The sequence below is a fragment of the Vipera berus genome (genome assembly GCF_964194415.1).
Source record: "Vipera berus genome assembly, chromosome: 2".
NCBI lineage: Eukaryota > Metazoa > Chordata > Lepidosauria > Squamata > Viperidae > Vipera > Vipera berus.
The window spans coordinates 107,682,421-107,704,581 of record NC_138203.1 but is presented as its reverse complement, the minus strand read 5'-3'; the positions used below and the strand labels follow the sequence as shown (position 1 = coordinate 107,704,581).

The following is a 22,161-nucleotide window of genomic DNA, read 5'->3' as shown; positions in this document are numbered from 1 at the left end:
AAAACACTTTGATTTCAAATACAAAGAGGTCTATAGTAAGAATTCTATTATTAAAAAAGGAATTTTGCTGCTGCTGATGTTTTTCTGCTCAGAAACTCTGTTTCACTGTTTATTATATATGATATTTATATTAAGGGTTGCCTGATATATTGAGGGTCCCAATTCCAGCCCATAGTTTTCAAGCAGCTTGCAAATGTAATCTCGGATCTCCTTCTTGTTTTGATTTTTGACAAACAGTGGGAATGATCATAGTGTCAAAATATTGGATATGTTAAAAATGGGAAAAATGAAGCTTCAGGTAACTACAGTTAGCTAGATGTAGATACTTGCCAAAACTCTAAAACAGATCATTAGTTTACTGATGAGCATTTTGCAAAGAATGCATCATTTGCCAAGAGTTGACAAGGATTTATCAAAAATAGATCATGACAAATTAACTCTATTTGGTCATTTTATCTTTGAGTGGCCAGTTTAGTTGAACACAGTAGTATGGTAGATTTACTGTAAGTGTGTCTCAACTTCAACAAAACATTTGAAAAGTTTTCCATGATATGCTAGTAGAAAAGATGGTAAAGTGTAGGCTGGGTAATGCTTCTATTAGATGGATATAGAACTGGTTGAATAACAATAGCCATACCACTTATATACCACTTCACAGTGTTTTATAGGTCTCTCTGAGTCAGCATATTGCCCCAAACAATCTGGGTCCTCATTTTACTGACCTCAAAAGAATGGAAGGCTGAATCAACCTGGTGAGAATCGAATTGCTGGCAGTCAGCAGAATTAGCCTGTGATATTGCATTCTAACCACTGCACCACCACAATTCTCATTGAATAAACATATCCAGTAAAATTACTCAGAGGACTGGTGTGCCTGCTCTGCTCTATATCTTGAATAAGATTAGGAAATATGATTATCAAATTTAAAGTTGACTAAATATGACTGTATGGAACATATAGGAAGATAATGTCAATATACAGGAGAGGTATTGGGTTATTTATCCTGGGGAAGAGAAGATTAAAGAAAGACATTTTTTTCTAGTATTTAAAGAAGCTGATGGGGAAGAATTTTTCAGAGTTGTTCCAGAAAACAAAAAACAATGGGTTTAAACTAGAGGGAAATAGATTTCAGTTGGATACAGAAAAAATTTCCACTCTATAATGTAATCTTGAGGCAGTTATATTTGTGTAGAAATAACTGTGGAGATGCTACTTGGAACTTTAGCTGAAAAAGCATGTGAAGCTTTAAAAAGGTTTTCCAGATAATTCAAGCCCGCAAAGAAAATATAGCTTTTCTGATGTTAACATTAGACATTGACTGATGGTCTCCAGTTTTACCTAAGCTTTTTATGTACATCAATCTATATGATAATTTCCTTTTAGAATGACTGCAAAGCACAGTTGCACCAATATTTACCAAACTGAATCATCTAATCCTAGTAATTATCTATACCGTATTGCAACCTCTGATTGTTTACCTGCTATATATTTCATACATTCAAAAATGGAATATATGTTATTTATGATATAGATTAGAAAGAATAAAAGTAAAAATGATCAGGTCTCTGTTTTATTTAGGATTATTTATTTAGCATTCCACATCAGCTTTTAACCTGTTTTTCATCAGTTTTTTGTTTACCAATGAGCCACTCACTAATTGTAACTAATACAGAATAGATGAAATATGACTTGGATTTATGCCGATATTGCAGTAACTAATACTATACACAATTGCTATACAAAAGGCATTAACTAAAGCCATCTATATTAACTGATGGATAAAATAAGTAAGGATACATTCTGTCCCTGTTGCTCTTAAAGTGACCTTGTACTGCCAGCTGTCATTCCTCAAACCCTCTAGAACAGATTTCCTTTGCTATATGTCACTTGAGTTGACATGGCAAGACTAAGGATTGAAAAACCATTGCCACATTCTGTGCTGCTCCCTTCAGCTCAATTCCACATAAAGAAAGAAACAATGGGAGCGAAACCAGGTAATCTCTATTGAGGCTGGAACATACAATACTGAAATTAAGATGGAGCAGACAAAACCCTTGACAGTTTCACTCCTTTTACCTTGACTGAGTTGATCTGGCTGGTTGGGGAGATGCAAAGCTTTCAGGTTTCCATTTTCATATATAATATTAGTGGCAAAAAGCAACTAGGTAGAACAACAATACAAAATAAAAAACAAAACTGTTCAGGCATCCCATATTAAGTCCAACCAGCTCTGTTCCTTAATCCTGCCAAATTTATGTAAGCATATCAGTCTAAAACAGTTTCCAGATTGGCACAGAAGCCTTATGCAGAAGTGGTCTGAGTTGTGTATTTGCTCTTGCAGGGAGAAGAGCTTCTCCCTCCACCTCCTCATCCTTTTTTTTTAGAGGCATAAAAAGTGTTTTCAGTCTGAAACATATAATGCCATGAGTGTAGTACTGTGGCAATTCTACTAAGGACAGAATGGCCGCTTCAAACTCAAATTGCTTTGAATTCAAAATGTTGGACACTACTACATTTGTCTCTTAACTAAAACTGCAACTATATTAGGAAACAGCACTCCAGCCCCATGCACAGAAATGGCTCCAATGCGCATCCACCAATTGACTGTAAGATACAGGCAATTACTCCAAGCTGCAGAAAGCCCTAGCCTCCTTTTTGCAAGAAGAAGAAGAAGAAGAAGAAGAAGAAGAAGAAGAAGAAGAAAAGGCCTGGAAGATCCAGAGCTCAGAAGCCAGGACTCAGCCTCCCTCCAAAAGAACCCCAGAAAGAATGGAAAAATAATTACAACCTGTTCAGACCAATCAGATCAAACCAGCTTGATAATATCCCTAAGCTTCACGGCTACTTTACACTGATGAATGGATTTTTATTTCCTAAATAGAATCACTGTATCCCATCTTGAACTGAATATATTTGTAGGGTAGTACAGTCATTCAGTTATTCAATCAAGCATTCATTTTCAAATATATATTCTGTATAGAAATTTTAACTTGGTGGGATATACAATAGATCCAGTCTTGTCTGTCTGTTAAACAAAAATCTGGGGAGGACACAGATCTCAGAGTTTTGGCATTTTTTCTAGATGTTTTCTTTCATTCTAGTAACATTTACTTACTTCTATTTTCTTTATGGGTGTAGATTAAGCCATAGTGTTATTAAATTATATTGGCTAAAACAACAAAGAAAGAAATTGGATGCATCAGTGTTAAAGTTTTGTGTAGAAGAGTTACAGTCTACTGAACCAAATGATTTAAGCAATCATTTATTTTTAAAATCATTATGTTAGGATAGCTTTAAGTGATTTCTATTTCTCAACCTGTCATCTCAAAACCATTATCTGAAGAGTATACTCTCTTGAGGTGCTGGCTTTATTTAAAAGTTAGAGGGCATTTACAGGCTTTAGATTCCAGAATGCTTTGCTTGAGGCATGAAATATCAAACATTCATAATGTTGATATATGCTTTAATATGAAATGGATGGTACAAAAATATACAGTAGACCTGAACAGAGATCAAAATCATGATTTTGAGTTCATTTTATTCAGTTCTGTATTTTTGCTCTAACTTCTTTGTTCAGAAAATCCTCACTTTCTTTGTATTTGCTGCCATCCTTGTATGAAATAAATTTGCCTTCTATAATTTCCTTAACTAAATCTATAGTCCTCCCCCTCCCTCAAAGAAAAGAAATTCCAATGGTAGATCAGAGCTGAAATGCTGATTGAAATGAAAGATCTCAGCATTGTTGATTGTTTTGCCCTCTCTACTTAGATCCCAGGAAAAATCTTTATTGTATCCCTTACAATAAACCACTTTTACTTAAGGTCTTATGATGGAAACTAGTTTTACATTCCTTGCTTTAGGTTAGTCTGGGGAATAAAAAGAATTATCCTGGAAGAAGGCAATCAGGAATCACTTCTCTACCATTGCTAAGAAAATTACATGGAGTGTGTTTAAGCATATAACTATACTAAGCATACAATGGTAGTAAGCATACAGTTTAGTTAATTTATTTTTCAGCATTGAAATTATTTTATTCACAAACATGTGAGGAGGAGAAGAATAGGGTGAGAAATTTGCAGAATCTTGACCTAAAGAACAAAGTCTCCTGCAGAGAACTTATACTCTGATGAAATTACACTTTCACCAAGTCTTGGAGAGTGGTGGCTGCACCAAGATGACAGTACAGAGGCACAGAGAAACATCCAAATTCTAGAAAGGCTATCATAGAAGTAATGGCTTATTTTTGGGGAATCAGGAACTCCTCCCAAGCAGACCATGTCCTGCTTCTGGAGAATTAGTTCTGGTTGGACTTGGATGAGGGCTTGAAAGCTTCCTTTATAACTTATAAAAGTTTCTCCCTGAGATCAGTTTGCTACTGGAACATCATCATCATCATCATCATCATCATCATCATCATCATCATCATCATCATCATCATCACAATCATCATCATCATTCGCATCGGCCACCCAACCACTGAATTCTCAACATCAATATCATGTCTTGTATATTTATTATGAGGAAAATAGGAGGCAGAAGCATTAAGAATTTATGTTACTGTAAGTTGATCAAAAATAAAAGGATAAAAATCAAATTGGTAACTAGTAAATAAATAATGGCTTCTCAATCATATACCTGAATAAAGTGGCTTTGTGAATAACTGATTTCTGCTGATATCTATATAACACCCTGCTACTTAGTTGTTAGTTATATCTTGTCTGTGTATCTTGACCTCTGGATTGTTCCTCAACCACAATTTTTCCTGCTAACTCTGCTGTGAACAAACTTGGACAATTCAATCCCAGACTGTGTGTGTATAAGCTGTAGCTTGTTAGTTTGTTGCCAGATATTTAAGACAGCAGAATTCTATAAACCAATTATATTTTTTAATTTTAGTCAACCTTTTATTGAAGTGATATTTGATTTTATACAGTGTGGATAGATATTTTTTTATTATGAGCACAGATCAAAATACAAGACAGCAGTTGAATGGCACATGTAATTTTCAATATGAATAGAAACTTTAGGATCTACTATAGTCTACTCAGCTGTAAATTGGCACCTAGACTTGCAGGGATAGTAATAAAACCTAAGAATTTGGACTGTGATGTCTGGGACTTGGTCTACCAGAATTTATTTGATAAAGAAATCATGAGGATATCCAGGAATTTTCCTAATTATAAGCAATGCTATACTATTACAACTATTTTATAAAGAAGTACAATACTGTAAGTAGAATACCCATGTTTTGCCTACTTTGCATTTGAACAACCTAATCATCTCAGACAGGTGAATGTCCAGTCTCCTCTGAAAAATCTCCAGTGATGGAGTGCCCACGATTTCTGGAGGTAAGCTGTTCCACTGGTTGATTGTCTTCACTGTCAGGAAGTTTCTCCTTAGTTCCAGGTTGCTTCTCTCCTTGATCAGTTTCCAACCATTGTTTCTTGTCCTGCCCTCTGGTGCTTTGGTGAACATCCTGGCCCCCTCTGCCCTGTGGCAGCCCCTCAGATACCAGAATACTGCTATCATGTCACCCCTATTTCTTCTTTTCCTTAAACTAGCCAAACCCAAGTCCTGTAGCTGTTCTTCGTATGTTTTAGTCTCCAGATGTTTGATCATCTTAGTTGCTCTTTTTGAATTTTTTTCAAACTCTCAACATCTTTTTTGTGATATGATGACCGAAATTGGATGCAGTATTCCAGGTGTCATCTCACTAGGGTTTTATAAAATGGTAATAATACTTTGCGTGATCTTGATTCTATGCCTCTGTTTATACAACCTAGGATTGTATTAGCTTTTTTGGTTGCTGTTGCACACTGCTGGCTCATAGTCAAGTGATTGTGCACTAGGACTCCAAGGTCCCTCTCACAGTTACTGTTTTTAAGCCAGATCTTGCCCAATTTGTATTTGTACCTCTGCTTTCCACATTGAAATTCATTTTGTTGGACAGAGCCCATTGTTCAAGATTGTAAAGATCTTTTTGGATTCCGAGTCTGTCTTCTGGGGTGTTGGCTACTCCTGTCAGTTTGGTGTCATCAGCAATTTTGATGAGTTCCCCTTCAATTCCCTCATCTAAGTCATTGATGAAGATAGTGAAGAGTACTGGGCCTAAAACAGACCCTTGTGGTACCTGACTGAGTATGGTTTGTTAGCCAACTACAGATCCATCTGGTGGTGATGTTGTCTATTCCATCTTTTCCTAGCTTACCAAGGAGATGCCTTACTGAAATGTAAGTATACTACATTGACTGTGTTTCGCGGATCTACTAGTTTAGTCACTTTATCAAAGAATGAGATGAGATTGGTTTGGCATGATCTGTTTTTAACAAACCCATGTTGGCTACTGGTTATGACTTTGTTTGTTTGTAGTTGTTTGCAGATCTGTTTTTTGATGATCTTTTCTAGGATCTTCCCAGGTATTGATGTTAAGCTGATTGGTCTGTAGTTTCCTGGGTCCATTCCCCCCCCCCCTTTCTTAAAGATGAGGACTACATCAGCCCTTTTCCAATATTCAGGTATTTTCCTGGTGCTCCAGGATTTATGAAAGATGTGGTGCAATGGTTCTGAGATAACATCTGCCAGCTCTTTCAGAACTCTGGGATGTAGTCTGTTGGGTCCCTGTGATTTATATTTATCAAGGTTGGATAGGTGTTCTCTTACCATTTTCTTGCTTATTTTAGTTTTTGTTTCTGGTACGTCTTTTGCAGTGGTTTTTTTGGTGTGTTGGGCTATAGTTTCTTTTTCTGTGAAGATTGACACAAAGTATGAGTTAAGCAGCTCTGTTTTCTCCCTGTTGCCTGTAATCTCCTTGCCATCTTCTCTTTTTAGAGGGCCTACAGTTTCCTTGATTTTTTTTCTTGTTGTTAATGTGTTGGAAAAAACTTTTTTTATTGTCGTTGATTTCTGTTGCAAGTCTTTGTTCATTCTGATCTTTTGCTTTCCTGACTTCATCTTTGCATGTTCTGGCTGTCTGCTGATAATTGGCTTTAGTTATGTGCCCCTCTTTCCATTTTTTGTATTTGTCCTTTTTGTCTTTTAGTTTGTTAGTGAGATCTTTGTGCAGCCATGCTGGTTTCTTCTTGATTTCTTGTTTTTCTTTCTCAGTGGTATTGTGCTGTTCTGGGCTTTTGTGATCACATTTTTCAGGGTTTCCCATGCTTCCTGGGTTGTTTTCCCCTTTAGAATTTCCATCCAAGGTTGTCTCTGAGTTTGTATAAGTCGGCTCTTTTGAAGTTTAGGACTTTGGTTGGATTTTTTTCCAACTGCTAGCATTTGCATTATATTAAATTTCAGTATGACATGGTCACTTTCGCCCAAGGTTCCGGTAATTTCAATTCCCTCTATGACTTCTCTGTTTGTAAGGATTAAGTCAAGTATAGCTTTGCATCTAGTTCCCTCCTTCACCTTTTGGGTGACAAAGTCATCGGCTTGTTTGGTTAGGAATCTGTTTGATCTCCCGCTCACTGTAGAGTTTGTCTCCCAGATGATATCTGGATAGTTGAAGTGTCCCATTACTACTGTGTATGCTTCCTACATGCATTTGTTAACTGATTGGCAAAGAGTTCGTCTGTTTCTTCTGATTGGTTGGATGGCCTGTAATACACACCTATGTTAATGTCACTTCCCCCCCCCCTTTTATATTGACCCATATACATTTTGGAGAGATGTTATCTTTGATCATGTGCATTTCTGAAAATATGTAGTGTTCTCTTACATATAGGACAACTCTCCCTCTCTTTTTGTAGAACTTTTTCTTTTCAACAATTTGTATCCATCTATCAGTCCATTCCATTCATGGGTTTCGTCCCACCAGGTTTCTGTAATGCCAACTATGTCATACCTTCCCTCATGTACTATTGCGTCTAGTTCGCCCTGTTTGTTCCCCAAGCTTTGAGTGTTTGCATATAAGCATTTAAGATTTTTGTGCCTGTCCATGGGAGTGTTTCCTGTGTCTCCTGGTTGTTGTTTCAGTTTTTCTTTTTCCCCCACTGCCTACCTCATTGTTTGCTTTGTTTTCTTGGGATTTGTGATTGGTTTTAGGTTCTAGAGATTCTAGAGATTGGTCACTCTCCCCCCTCAGTTTTAGTTTAAAGCCTTCCTGATGAGTTGGGCCAGTCTTTTTCCAAGTACATTTTTCCCTGTTTTCGTGAGATATAGCCCATCCCTTGCCAAGAGTCCCTTGTGTAGGAAATTCAGTCCATGCCCCAAGAAACCAAAGTTTTCTTGGTGACACCATCCCTTTAGCCAGTGGTTTAATTCTAAAATTATTTTTTCCCTCAATGGGTGTGGGTCTTTCGTTGGGAGCATTAATGAGAACACTACTTGTGCTCCTAGCTTATTAACTTTGTTGCCTAGCTGTTTGTAGTCCCTCACTATTGCACTCAGGATGTTTGTTGTGTTGTTTGTCCCAATGTGGTGGAAGAGGAAGGGGTAGTAATCTGTGGGCCTAATTATTTTGTGTGTGGGTCTGCATGTTTCCATCTAAGGCAGGGGTGTCAAACTGCCGGCCCGCGGGCCGGATGCATCGCAACAAAACCACGCCCACCCCATTGCCAGTAATGGGGAAAAAGCTCTGATACGTCACGCGACGTCATGTGACATCGTGAGTTTGACATGTCTGGTCTAAGAGGAGAAATTAATTGGTCAGTTTTAGTGGGACTGTTTCTGGTTGGGTAGGGTTGGGCAGTGAAAGTTGGACCATAAGAAAGGCTGAGGACCAAAGAATTGAGGCCTTTGAACTATGGTGCTGGAGAAGACTCTTGCGAGTCCCTTGGACTGCAAGGAGATCAAACCGGTCAGTCCTAGAGGAGATCAACCCTGACTGCTCTTTAGAAGGCCAAATTCTGAAGTTGAAACTCAAATACTTTGGCCACCTAATGAGAAGGAAGGACTCACTGGAGAAGAGCCTAATGCTGGGAAAGATTGAGGGCAATAGAAGAAGGGGATGACAGATAATGAGGTGGCTGGATGGAGTCACTGAAGCAGTAGGCGTGAGCTTAAATGGACTCCAGAAGATGGTAGAGGACAGGAAGGCCTGGAGGAACATTGTCCATTGGGGTCATGATGGGTTAGACATGACTTCGCAGCTAACAACAACAACAAAGTGTTGGGCAGAGGGGGTTTGTTTGTTGTATGCTGTTTCTTTCTTTGGGTATTGTGTTTCCTTCTGTATGTGACATACCTCCATTTGTCTTCCTCCAAGAGTTTATTGGTGAGGTCAACTCCTCTGGGAGTTATTTGTTCATTGTTTGGTTCCATCTGGATGGAATTTTCTTTTGTATACTGGGGTTTGGCTAGAGTTGCTTCTAAGTGAGCAACTGGCAATCAGATACTTCATTGTTTTAACACATTCCTTGTCAAACTAGGGTTTTTCATTATAGAACCAAGGTGTGTCATTGTTTGATTACAAATTGTTACAAATGTGTGCATAGTCTTGTAGCACCATGACTATTGTGGTGCTTTTGGTGTGTGGAAATGGATATGCAAAAGTTAAATTATAAGGCTCTGTAAGGGGAAAAAACTTTTCTCAACCACTTGAATATAAGATCTCATTTCTGCATTCAAATTTGGGAGGGACAAATTCTCCACAAATAATTTCCAGACAGATGATGACTATTCATTTTGAAGCAGTCCTAGAAGACACCATTGAATATTGAACCTTTCATGGCACTCAAAGTAGCTCCTGGTCAATCCCCACTTTCAGTAATTTACATCTAAAAAATATTCCATTTATATTTTTAGATACAAATTACTGAACGAAGGAGCCTGCAAGAAAGCTGCATATCTTATTTCACTAATGGGCTACAATGGGATACCTTTTGTTTAGTTGGGGCAAATTTGGGTAATGGAGGTACTGGAATCATTTAAAAGTTATATTTTATTATGTTAAACTAATTTATTTTATTATGCTAAACTAATCAAAATAATAGAATAGGAACATACAACAGCTTTAAAGAATCAATACAACTTCAAAATTGATAAGTATAGCCATTTTATGAAATGTATGTGTATTTCTCAAGGGAAGCTGAGAAATTATGTTATCAATGTAGGTTCAATATCAGCAGGCTTAGCTAGGCAAAGTTCTTGTTTCATCTCCCTTTAATACTGTATGCCAGAAAGTTATTTCATTTTCTCTTATTTATTCATATGTGCACCCAGCCAAGGATTATACTGTAATATAGCAAATAAAGTAGATACATTTTATAGATACCAGGTTTTAAAGGATTGGTTAACTAGACTAGGTTAGATCAAATAGTTTCTATACCTATATTTTTATGCTATTTTAAATTTACTTATTTACTTACATATGCATAGTTTTTCTCTTTTTTTGTAGTGGTCACTGACTGTAAAAATGTTTGTTCAATTTTTACAGCAAGTTAAAATTTAAAGAGAAGAACCTTACCCTAGTATTAAAGTCACCTCCTATAGCTGCTAGCATTTCCAGGGAATTGACTCATAAATTTATTATCAAATTTATGGGCCTGCAGCATCATTCTTTAATAGTAGTTGGATAGAGATAGCAGAAAGAATATACACAATTGTTAATAAAAGGCAGCAGAATCTAAGTGTAAATCATGTAATTACTTCACAGTTTTTATATGGAGCTCTTTAGCATGTGACATTTAGGTTTGGTGGAAATAAAAGTAGCAAATCCTTGCCTGGCATTTCTCCCACTTTCATTTTGTCTAAAGAATATCTATCCATCTGCATTTTGCCTGACATCAGCTTCCTGGACAAAGATAAGCTCAAATTTAAGACTGCATTTGGCCATTAACCCACTATATGTCAGGAAACAAGCAGAAGCTTTCTTCTGAAGACCTTTATTAAAGAGGAGGGAACTGGGTTGCAGAATTTGAACACAAATGTCAGTCAGGGGGAGCAATTATGGTACAGTTGTTTTATCTGAGCTGCAGAAAAACAAACAGCCATGGCCTATGACTCAATGCATCAGGAATTTCATTCCTTGGTTTCAGAAGGTTAAATCTCTTTCTTGCCTTAGGGGTTTCTAGGTTGTTTTTTCACAACAATATTGATTTCTTTTCCTGGAATGGAACTCTGTCGTAAGCTCTTGGCACTAGATGGCTTTTGATCTTTCATTTGATTTCATTTGATCTTTGATTTCATTTACAGGTTTGTGCTAAGGATGAGAATTAATGTTGAATGGAGTCTCTGCTGTATGACTATCATCTTGTTTATTTACAATAGTGGTGATTATCTATAGCTCAGGTATAGGATGAGGGTGAAGGTTCATTCTCCGAGCTTGTGGGTTGGTTTCTGAACGTTCTTGACACACCCACACTTGACCCATCACAAGACCTACTGACTACAGGAAGTCCTTATAAACAGAAGAACACAGACACCTAAACTCTGCTGAAGTTTAGCCTGGTAACAAAATGTGCAGAAACCAATCCACAAGCTTGGATAACCCTCATCTTGTTTCTGTTTTCATCAGGATTAATTTCACTACGGAGGGCACTGGGAGAGTCTAAGAGTCAAATGTGAAGCTCATTGCCATATACTCCATGGCACTGACTCCACATGCTCCAAACAACTGACTTGCTTCTTGAATCAATGCTCTTTTTCTCTGCTTTATTAAATCTGGAAAGTTGACAGATCTGAATCAAAAACCCCTCCAGAATTCAGCAGATTACCTTCTGACAGAGATTTCCTGGTAAATTACTTCTAGTCTGCTCCCAATTAATATAATTACCACTAAGAGCAATTTGCTTGTGTCTGATCTCATTGGGAGATGTTTTCTATATCTACATTCATCCTCGAGAGAACTTTTTCATTTTGCTTTACTTGCATAGGATTCTTAATGTATTTATATTTGTTTTTTATGTCTCCTACATTTGAACATATGACCTTAAAGACTATATTTGCAACAAAATTGGGCAGTAAAGGCTGGGATGGTGGGATAATCCTGAAAAACAAGGGATCATGCCATCTGAAATCTCCACAAGCATTCTTTCATTATTAGAAAGAAACTGGGGTGGTAAAGCATACAGTAATTCCTTTTTTAAAAAAACGATGAAAAAGGCATCCCCCTTTTTGGTGATGTTTTCTATTTAATTGGAAATAATTCATGAATTTCAGATTGATTACTTCTCTCTTTCTTTCATCTATTCACTCTTTTACCAATGCTTTTTCTTCTGCCATTATATTATTTAGGTCTGTACCTTCCAGACTATTTGTTTGAAAGGTTTTGTGGAAATGAATACATTGGGAGAGTGTGGACATGGTTTAATCTTGGCATTCTTGTACACGCTCTAGGCAATTAATATATCCTCTTTTTGTCCTTCCATTTTTTTCTGTCACATTTAAGCAAGGACATCATACTTATTAGGAGACAGAAAACCCTTTAACCCTTCCAATCATTAACGGTGTCAATTTCAAGCTCATTTGCCACTCAGGTGAAAGCTTGTCCTATAATTCTTCTGGCTTTTGTTTTGCTTTCAATCACTTCAAACATCTCCTGTCTCCAAAGTCGGAGGGTTCAGGCTTACATTTCAGAGGGCAAGACAAAGGAAGGGCATGCAATTTTGTAATTGACACAGGATTGGCACATGAGTTGATGAATAAGATTGTAGGCGTCAAAATAAATCTTCTTAAATTCTTCCCCTGCCCATCACTGTGGAACCAATCTTCATTTTGCTGTTAAATTCAGGTCCTTGATTTTTTTGCTCTTGTTTATTGCGTTTTAATGTTCATTTGAAATAAGTCTTTCCTTGGCCAGTATTGCAAACTTGATCTTTAAGTTTTTGCTGCTTTCATATCTGATGGAACGCAGTATGGCAGAAGTACATGTTTGCTGCAATTTGGTTTTTCTTCCTGATTTGTGCTGAGATGGTATTTATTTATTTATTTATAATGAGACTTGTATGCCGCCCTATGTCCCGAAGGACTCAGGACGGCTAACAACAATAAAATACAAATAAATACAAATATTAAAAAGAATTAAATTGTGTCAAAGTCACAATTTAAGCTTGATGATTACCTGTTTCCAAATAGCACTTCACTCAACTCTCCATTTCAGTACAGGATCTTAATTGTCACCTTGGAATAAGCACCTTACTACAGAGCACTCTTTCTTCAATGCTTTTATAAGAAAGTCTGGATCAATTTGTCCTTCAGAAAGACTATTATTATTATTATTATTATTATTATTATTATTATTATTATTATTATTATTATTATTATTATTCCAGTACACTTATTTCCTGAATGTAACGTTGCATAATAATTATTGTACATATGTTAATTTATAAACATAGGTACAAATTTAGGCTAACTTTCACAGGTACAAACAAAATGGGGCCACCACTGGTTGTTCCACTGAAACTCTGGCATCGCTACCTAGAGCTAGGAAAAAAACCTCTCTCAGGCAGTAGTAGAAGACTGGACTATCAATTTGTACGAGTACAATACCAGTATTGTACAATACCAGTACAATAGTACTAGACTATCAAACCAATGTTTAAATTAGTACAAAGCAAGTGACTGGTCGCATTTGTGCTAAACAAGACTAGGCTATAATCTGGTAAGATTTTTCTGGTTCCGCTTTTCACTCATCATCAACTGGAATAAATTGCTGCTTCTGAACATGTTGAGTCTTGTCCAGCATTTCTTTCCCAGGGTTTTTTTCTCTATCTATGTCAGCTAGCTACTACTTGGCCCTGCTAGCAGTCAGGGCCATTTATTGATCAATGTGATTGAGATAACAAGTACACTACAACTGGGAAAAAAATGACATTTTCTAGGTGCAGAACACAGTAATTCATGAAGGGTAGTTGGCACAATAACAAAGAATGAATTAACTGAAGGGCTTTCTAAAAATATGTTCTCTTTATAGATGGGAAATGCTACCTTAAAAAAGTAAAAACAACTGAAACATTCTGCACACCTGCCTTTCATCACGCCAAAACTAAATTTGCTATAAAATCTTTGCAAATTTCTATAATAATTAGAAATGCTATCAAATATTTAGACTATAAAGAGTTCTGTGATATTTCTGTCACAGAGGAAGAATAAATTAAATATATTAAATAGCAAGCCAACCTAGGGTAGATTAACCACCTTCATGCTTATAGAAAGCTGAGATTTCCTTCAAATCACAGCAAAAATAACAAAGTGGCTTTAAAACAAAATCTGTTGCTAACATTCTTCACATAGAGAACCAGCATGTGATAAAAAATTAAATGTGTACAAATTAAAATCTTTAGCAATGAAAATAAAAAACCCAAACCTATGAGTGGCAACATTTTGCCAATCTTGTTAGAGAACCCTATCTATGAAGACTACTGTGTTGCATTAAGAGCAAGTAATTTTGCTCAATTTATTGATTAATTTTACCTAAATTTGCATTTTTGATAAGTATTATGAAAAAAATTGAGATTATAGCACTCGAACCAGATTGCTTAGTTGTTTTGGTTTTTAACTATTTTTAGCGTTAAGATAATGAAATGAATAAAGAAAGAAAATAAGATGGAACAAAAAGGAACAACTGCTAAGCACGAATAAAAAGTATTGTGGGAAAACTTTTTAGTAACACATTCCTCCCTTCCCTTTCATTTGTTTCCCCAAATGACTAACCATAATTTAGATAGTTACAGTTTACACTGAACATTATACTGAACATTAAAGCGTTCTGCTTAAGTATTTTCATCTGTTATTTTTAATTGATCTCATAATTTTTTTTAGAAACCATATTCCAAATGTTTAAATTTGCCCTGAGGTGTAGTGTGTGTTATTTAATGGAACCATTCCTGCATAAATTTAGTTAAGCTCTTATTACGAATTGCCCTTGCTGCATATTTTGGTTTCCCAATCTGATAACTTTGGCAGATTGTTCCTGTTTCTAATGTTGTGCCAACGTTGTTCTTGCAGCTATCAACATATATCTTAGTAAATTGTAATACTTTTCATTTATGTTTTCTGGATTTATTCCTAATAAAAATCCTTGTAGTTTTAGTTCAAATGTTACTTTTAGAATTTTCTGAATATTATAATGATATAAGGACTTTTGAGGGTTTTTTTTGCACAATTACCACTTTCTTCAACCTTATTATTGAATTACCAATGTTTGTCATTAAATGATCTGTCTAAGTTATTATTGACAGAGTTATTTACCAACTGCAAAACAATGTATGCCATTTCCCCCACAAATTATAGCTTTGCGTAATTTTTATTGAGTTTTCTATAACCTTCCTGTTTTTCTTTTTTAAAAATTATTTTTATTGACAGTTTTACAAATAATTTCAAAACTAACAAACTAATAAAGAGTAAAAACAGTAATGAAAGAAAAGAAGAAAGAAAAAAGCAAGAGTGGAAAGAAGGAATAAGAAATAGGAAGAAGCTTCAACTTTCCTTTGCAGCATATATAAGTATGATTTCAAATTCACCTCTTACTCTATGATTACAAAAGAAAGAGCGCGGTTCTATTGTCCATTTTTTTCTAATCATCAAAACCAAAAATAAGTGCAACTTTTCTGCTTTATGCAAAAAGGCTATAAGGAGTTTCCAGTCAAGCACAAATGCAAATACTGCTTCTTTTTTTTATCAGAGAGGTTAATTTAGCCATCTCCGTAAGTGCCATCATTCTTACCAACCATTCCTCCTTTGCGAACTCTTGCTGTTTTTCTTTTGTGAGCAGTTCTTTGAAGTTTTGCATTCACTTTATCATTTTTTATTTGTTCTATGTTATTTTTAAGTTTATACATGTCATAGTCAATGATCTTATTTTTTAAAATAAATATTCCAAATTCTGTCATCTTCCTCAAAGTCCTTCCTTCTTTCTTGAGGTCACTTTTTATTCTCCCAGAAATTTGTAAACCATGGTAAATTTCTACCTTCACTGAACAATTCTTGCTTGTCTTTAAACTATTTTCTACATGTAGACGCACCATAGTGACACATGGGATTAAGTATTTCTTACTGTGGTTGTCCCTGAAGTTTTTTAAAAAATGATGGTGAAGGTAATGGTAAAGCTGTGGACTTAATCTTGTTTTTAGAAAGTTCCATATTTTTAAAAATCAAACTTTATCTTAAATGGGTATCTCTTTAAAATTCTTTTCTCCTTAGCAAACCAGCTCCTTCTACAATTAATATTCTGCTATTTGGAGATTTTATCCATTTCTGTTATCTATAATAAACAGCTTGCACAGGTATGTAAAATTTAAAATGAGGAAATGCTAGTCTATCTCTTTCTTCTGAATCTTGCAAAATTTTTGTTAATTATTATTATACCTTCCTATTAACTGCCAATCTTCAGGTTTTTGTCTGAAATTTGAATAGATGCCATTTAAAATCGTTCATATTAGGCAATATATTCATTTTTACTATAATAATGAGTCCTAGCCAATAACATTTTAAGATCTTTCATGTTCTAGATATGTTTTTTCTTTTCATAAATTCTTACAATTATTCTGAAATAAAGTATGTCTTTGCTGCATCCTGCATATAAGGTCCCCAAATTTCACTGGGTTTTTGTTGTTGTTGTTATCTCACAGCCAGGCTCTTTTATCACAAACTGTTCTTCTTCTGGTGTTAAATATCTTGTTATTAGCTTTGTTTTCGTTTCACTGATGTTGTATACAGAGAATTTAGTGTTTTTATCCGCTGTATTAGAGTGCTCTGTGGGTTAATAATGGTAATGCTACATTATCTGCAAAGCATTTCAATTTGTATTCCTCTCTGAATTTTAATCAATTTTAATATTTTAAACAAATATTTGTTGAGTTCGTGGTGCTTTTGAGCCTAATCATTTGCTTGCAGATGTTTCATTACCCAACTAGGTTTGCTCCGTTTGTATACAATAGTTTGCCCTGCCAGTGTTAATGGGGATGTGGTTTTCTCCCTGGCAGTTCCTTGATTAGGGTTTTCTTTTCTGCTTGATTGTCTGGTGTTAATCCCTTCTTATCTGGGTGTTGTCTGCTGGACAGAATGTCTTCTGCTTTTCTTAGCTTTTCTATTGCCTCATTTCAATGGTGTGTACATATGGTTTATTTAATTTTTTAAATTTATATTTACATAAATTTATATAGCCACCCATCTCACAAAACACATGACTATGTGTCTATTGATGGCTGATTTGTTTGAATGCCAAGCTTCCAGGAATTCTTTGGCATTTGGGGATTTAACTTGATTTTATTTTTTTTATTTTATTTTAATTCCATTTATATCCCGCCCTTCTCCGAAGACTCAGGGCGGCTTACAAGCTTAGCAGTAGCCTTCATTCTATGTATATACCTGCTTATTAGGGCTTTCACACACACCCCAAGCGGCATTATTACAAAGTCAGCTTAATTGCCCCCAACAATTTGGGTCCTCATTTTACCTACCTCGGAAGGATGGAAGGCTGAGTCAACCTTGAGCCTGGTGGGATGCGAACCTTCACTAATTGCAGGCAGCTGGTTTTACTTAAGGAGGCATTAGCCCACTGCTCCACCAAGGCTCTAGGATGCGTACAGTTTTGTAGTTGAGTCTATTCATGTGTTGTGAGATAAAGCAGTTTTCTTTGTGTCTTCTGGCTGCTAGTTAGCGTTCATGGAGGACCTATGTCCTACCTAATGGTTGTTACAGTCCTTACAGTGCATGTTATAGATCAGAGGTCCCCAAACTTTTGGGCACCAGGGACCAGTTACGTGGAGAGAGGTTTTTCCGTGGACTGGAGGGGGAATGGTTTTTTGTGCTGCCTGCATCCTGTGGATGGGTCTTTCCTTGTTTGTGCGGACTGGTTGCTGGCATGCTGTGGACTGGTACTGGTCCACAGACCGGGGGTTGGGGACCCCTGCTATAGATGATTCCCATTTTTTCTTATTGGAGTACTGGGACTTTTGATTTACTTAGGATGCCTTGTGGTTGTAATAATCTGTTGGTTTGTTTCTGAGATGTTTTTGATATGTTGATGTGTAGTGTTATCCTTTTCATAGCTTGTATTGTTTGTTGTGTAGCAGGTTTGAGTGATCAGGCACTTCTTGATAAATTTAAGTGGGTATCCATTTTGCTGTAAGATGTTGTATAGGCACGCTGTTTCTTTTTCTGGTGTTCTGGGTTGTTGCATTTGTAGGTCTGAATACAGTGAATATAGCTCATCTTGTAGGAATCAGGTTCTTACTTTGGTAATGAAGCACTTGGTTATTCTAGATTTTTGATATATTTGTAATTGCAGTTGTCTCCTCTACTGATGAGAATATCCAGGAAGAGTAGTGTTATTATTTTCTTCTTTCCTTGTAAATTTGAAGATGTTGATTGTTTCATGTGTCTCTTCCAGTTGTTCCTTTGTTTGTCTGTTTGAATCTTGTGTACTTAAATTTCTAAACAATTACAAATAATAAGGAAGAAATTATACATCCTTGCCTAGTGCCTTTGTTTTTTGGGAAACAAGGGAAGAGTATTCCAACAGTAATATTTGCTGTTTGCTGGTGATATATATTTTCCATCCAGCTCTTAAAATCTTCTCTTGCATTCACTTAATTTAAAACGGCTAATAAAAAAGATCACTGCAACCTGTCATAAGTATTTTTGCATCAAAAATATTACTGCCACTTCGTTTTCTTATTATTGATGTGCTCTAACAATTTATTATACATTGGCTATTGTTCATCATTTTTCTCTCAGGAATATAACCTAATTGGTTCATATGTATTATTTCTAAAATATAATTTTTCAAATGTTCAGCTAGTATTGTGGAAAATAGCCTGTAATCAATATTCAGAAAAAATATTGGTCTTAACTGTTAAACATCTGAGTTGTAATTCCCAGTGCTGTTTTTGTCATAGAATGCACCGGAACGGCATTCTGGCACCCTTTTTTGACGGAGTTTGTGGAACTAAAAAAAGTTCAGTCAGACCTTCCAACTTTTCACAAAAAAAAGAGTTCTCACAAGGAGTTGGAAGGTCTGGCTGAACTTTTTTTAGTCCCACAAACTCCGTTTCCTTGCAGCAGAAGAGAAACACACTAGAGCTGAAAAGCAGGTTAGCAAAGAAATGCTTTTGGGAAGAGGGAGGAGCTGCACCGGGAGGAGAAGTGGCAGGAAATGGGGCTGCCATTTCCAGAAGGAAAAGGGGAGACACGGGTCAATGCAGGGCAGCAAGCAAGTGCTGTTCTCTGCTCTGCATCCCTGCGCAGAGCTGCTGCATTCTCCATTCTCTGTCAGACAGGCGACAAAGAACTGGCGGAAGGAGGCAGCAGGGGAGGCTTGTGCTGCCCGGTCATGGCGCAAGCCATGGGAGAGTTGGCCGAGGACAAGGAGGTGGCAGCTGCGGCCAAGTATGTGTTCTGTGGGGCAAAGCTTAAAGAAAGCCCCTCCAGTGGCGCACAGCGGCAGTGGAGCGATTCACCATCACTCCCCCCTGGCTCTGCAGCGGCATGGGGGGACCGGGTCTACTCCGCCCATCCCATCCGCTGTAGCATGGCAGTCTAGCTCAGGAGGGGAATGAAAGGTCGCCGATCAAGGAATGCCCTGGCCCGGAGGTGGGGGGAGGCTGAGTTCTGGCACCTTTTTTCTTACAAAAAAAGCACTGGTAATTCCTAAGTATTCAGTCATGTTTGCAGTGCTGAATTAAGATTGCTTGCTGTCCTTTTGAGTAATGTATCTTTTATCTTGAACCACAATATGGCTGACAGGCATAGGATGGTTATTTTTCTACTGAATTTGGAAGGAGGTTTTGTTTGGTTCATTTATTTTCTTGTATGCAATTTCTAATTTACTACTGATGAGCCCTGCTTAATGAACACTTTTTCAGCAACTGAACTTACAATGGCATTGAATGAGTGCTATTTGTGACCGATCGTCATATTTATGTTGGTTGCAATGGCCTGCAGTCACCTGATCACCATTTGTGACATTTGCCAGCTTCTGACAAGCAAATGATGGCCATGTGACATCCTTGCTTAACAATTTTTGATGGTTTGCTTAACAACAGCAACTGAACATTCCAGAATTTCTATCATTGTGAAGACTACCTATAGGGTAAAAACAATCCCAAAATGTAGACTGAATTTTGATTTCTTTTGAAAAATACAATTTTCTTCACAAACATGGTAAATAAATCTTGAGGAGTTTTTTTTTAAAAAAAAAGAATGTAGAAAAAAATAAAACTAACAGAATTGTGACTTGGTTTTTTTCAATTTATTTTCATTGCAAGCCTTGCTCACTGCTATCTGACAGGCCAAAATGTGGCAGCAACTCTAAATCATATTCAAGTAAAGTTTTTTTTTCTTACAAAATACCCTAAAAAACCACATTGGTTTCTGCCTAACTTGATAAATAATCTCTCACCTTTCAAAGTAGTAACATATAGTAACAACAATTTAAGAATCTTTGATATTTAAATATTTAATATTTAAAATAGGAGTGATAGCAAGATATTGGATGGATACTTTGTTTGTCACTGAGCACTGAGCACTGTGTCACAAATCATAAATATGAGTACACATAGAATTTGTGAAAGTCTATTTAATCTAGTTATTAATCCAAAGCTTTACACTGTGATCTTTCATCCATGTTCTGTTTGGGACAGAATGACCCCTTCACGATGTGCTGAGAGAATGTGTTAAACAGGCTGAAGAAAGTAAAGTTTGAGAAGACAGTTTCTAAGGGCAATGAGAATCAAAATATTGCAGATGCTTTGCATGACCACTAGTTTCTAGACACTCACTGCAACAGGGCCTGCATGAAACAAGGGCTCTACAAGACTGAAGGTTGGATGCTCCATTGGGCAGACTCTTGAGACCAAGAGCTTATAAAGCATTTTAGCAGAATGGGAAAAAAATAATCTGTCCACAGTATCCACCTTGTCTAGACCCTGAAATCTCCTCTTCTCCTGCTCAGTAATGTTTCAACATATTTCATCTCTGCTAATATAATACTGAAATGTGCTTATTCTCTTTCTATTTTTGATTTGAAAAAGTTACATAAATAGTGATTTAACTAAATTCTCAAATTTCTTATATAGAGTTCACATATATTAAAATTAAAGCCATGCCACAATTTTCTAGCTCACAAAGTCCACAGCCTAGTTTTACTTGATCTCCACCACAGGTGCAGACTAAATACCTCAGAGTACAAATGGGGTTCACGTTACTTCTTCTCAACAAAACCCACAATCCCATTTCACAGAGAAAATTGGCAAAGTACAAAATAAATATCTGACAAGGACACCAGAGGGGGTCAGATGTAAATCTGGCTGAGATTGAGATTGTGATTCTCAACTTTAAGAAAGGGACCCTGAAATGTCTATGAGCCAAGATATCAGCCAAAAGTGTAACCAGTCTTCTACTCCTCTGTAAAGAAAGAGCTTTTGAGGCTTTTCTGTGTTCTTAGCCAAATAATGAACAGTCTACCAACAAATAACATACAAAATGCCTGGCCAAAGAAGAGGTTTTTTTTTAAAAAAAGGATATTCTGTAATAGGAAAGGATTGCTTGTCATCAGAAACACTTAAGAAATTCAGGTTTTTGGTGTCCATGTGATGGGCATTAATGTGTCTACCCCGAAACAAAAGGATGGAGTTGTAATACATCTAGAGATCTGTTTTAGAAATATCCTGCCAATACATGCAGGAAAAATCCTTCATTAATAAATTCATATTGCCAAAAGAAGGGTGGAGGCTAAGATTCAATACTGTTGTGCCCATTTTAAAGAGTGGGCAAAATGATGTCTGAGCACCCCTGAAGAGCAGTCCAATGTTAGTTCTGGAGACAGCAATTCTTAATATATGAATATCATACTTCTAGAGCACTAAAATGACTTTTTTATTGCTTTCAACACACAGCATATAATTTCTACCCTATTTAACACATTGGTGGCTTTGTGTAATGTAATTCACAGATGTCAAAATGTTCTAATAAATGACTAATGATGAGTGATAAAATCTGCTTTAAATTATTCATCATATTTTGGAAATTAATACAAAGGCCTGTTGGTTAAAAAAAATAAAACTAGTGTAGAGATAGAACTGCACTGCTCCCTTGGCACAATTTGTAGTTAGTCCATATTTTTGATATTTGTATGTTCCAGGCTGTCTTAATCTTGGGCACATTTTGATTCCTCTAAAATGGAAAATGGCTCTTCCACACAGTCTATAAACTTACCTTTACTAGAATGCCTATTGTGTCTATTTATTTACAGTTGTCTCTGTTAGTCCATATTCACTCCTA

General features: G+C 36.4%; 1 protein-coding gene across 17 annotated transcripts in view; it reads right to left on the bottom strand.

The window, feature by feature from the left end:
- ADGRL3 (adhesion G protein-coupled receptor L3) overlaps window positions 1-22,161 on the bottom strand; it is a gene marked incomplete at its 3' end in the record, with an annotated part of 400,329 nt that overhangs the window by 178,425 nt on the left and 199,743 nt on the right. The gene's annotated exons all lie outside the window — the stretch shown is intronic.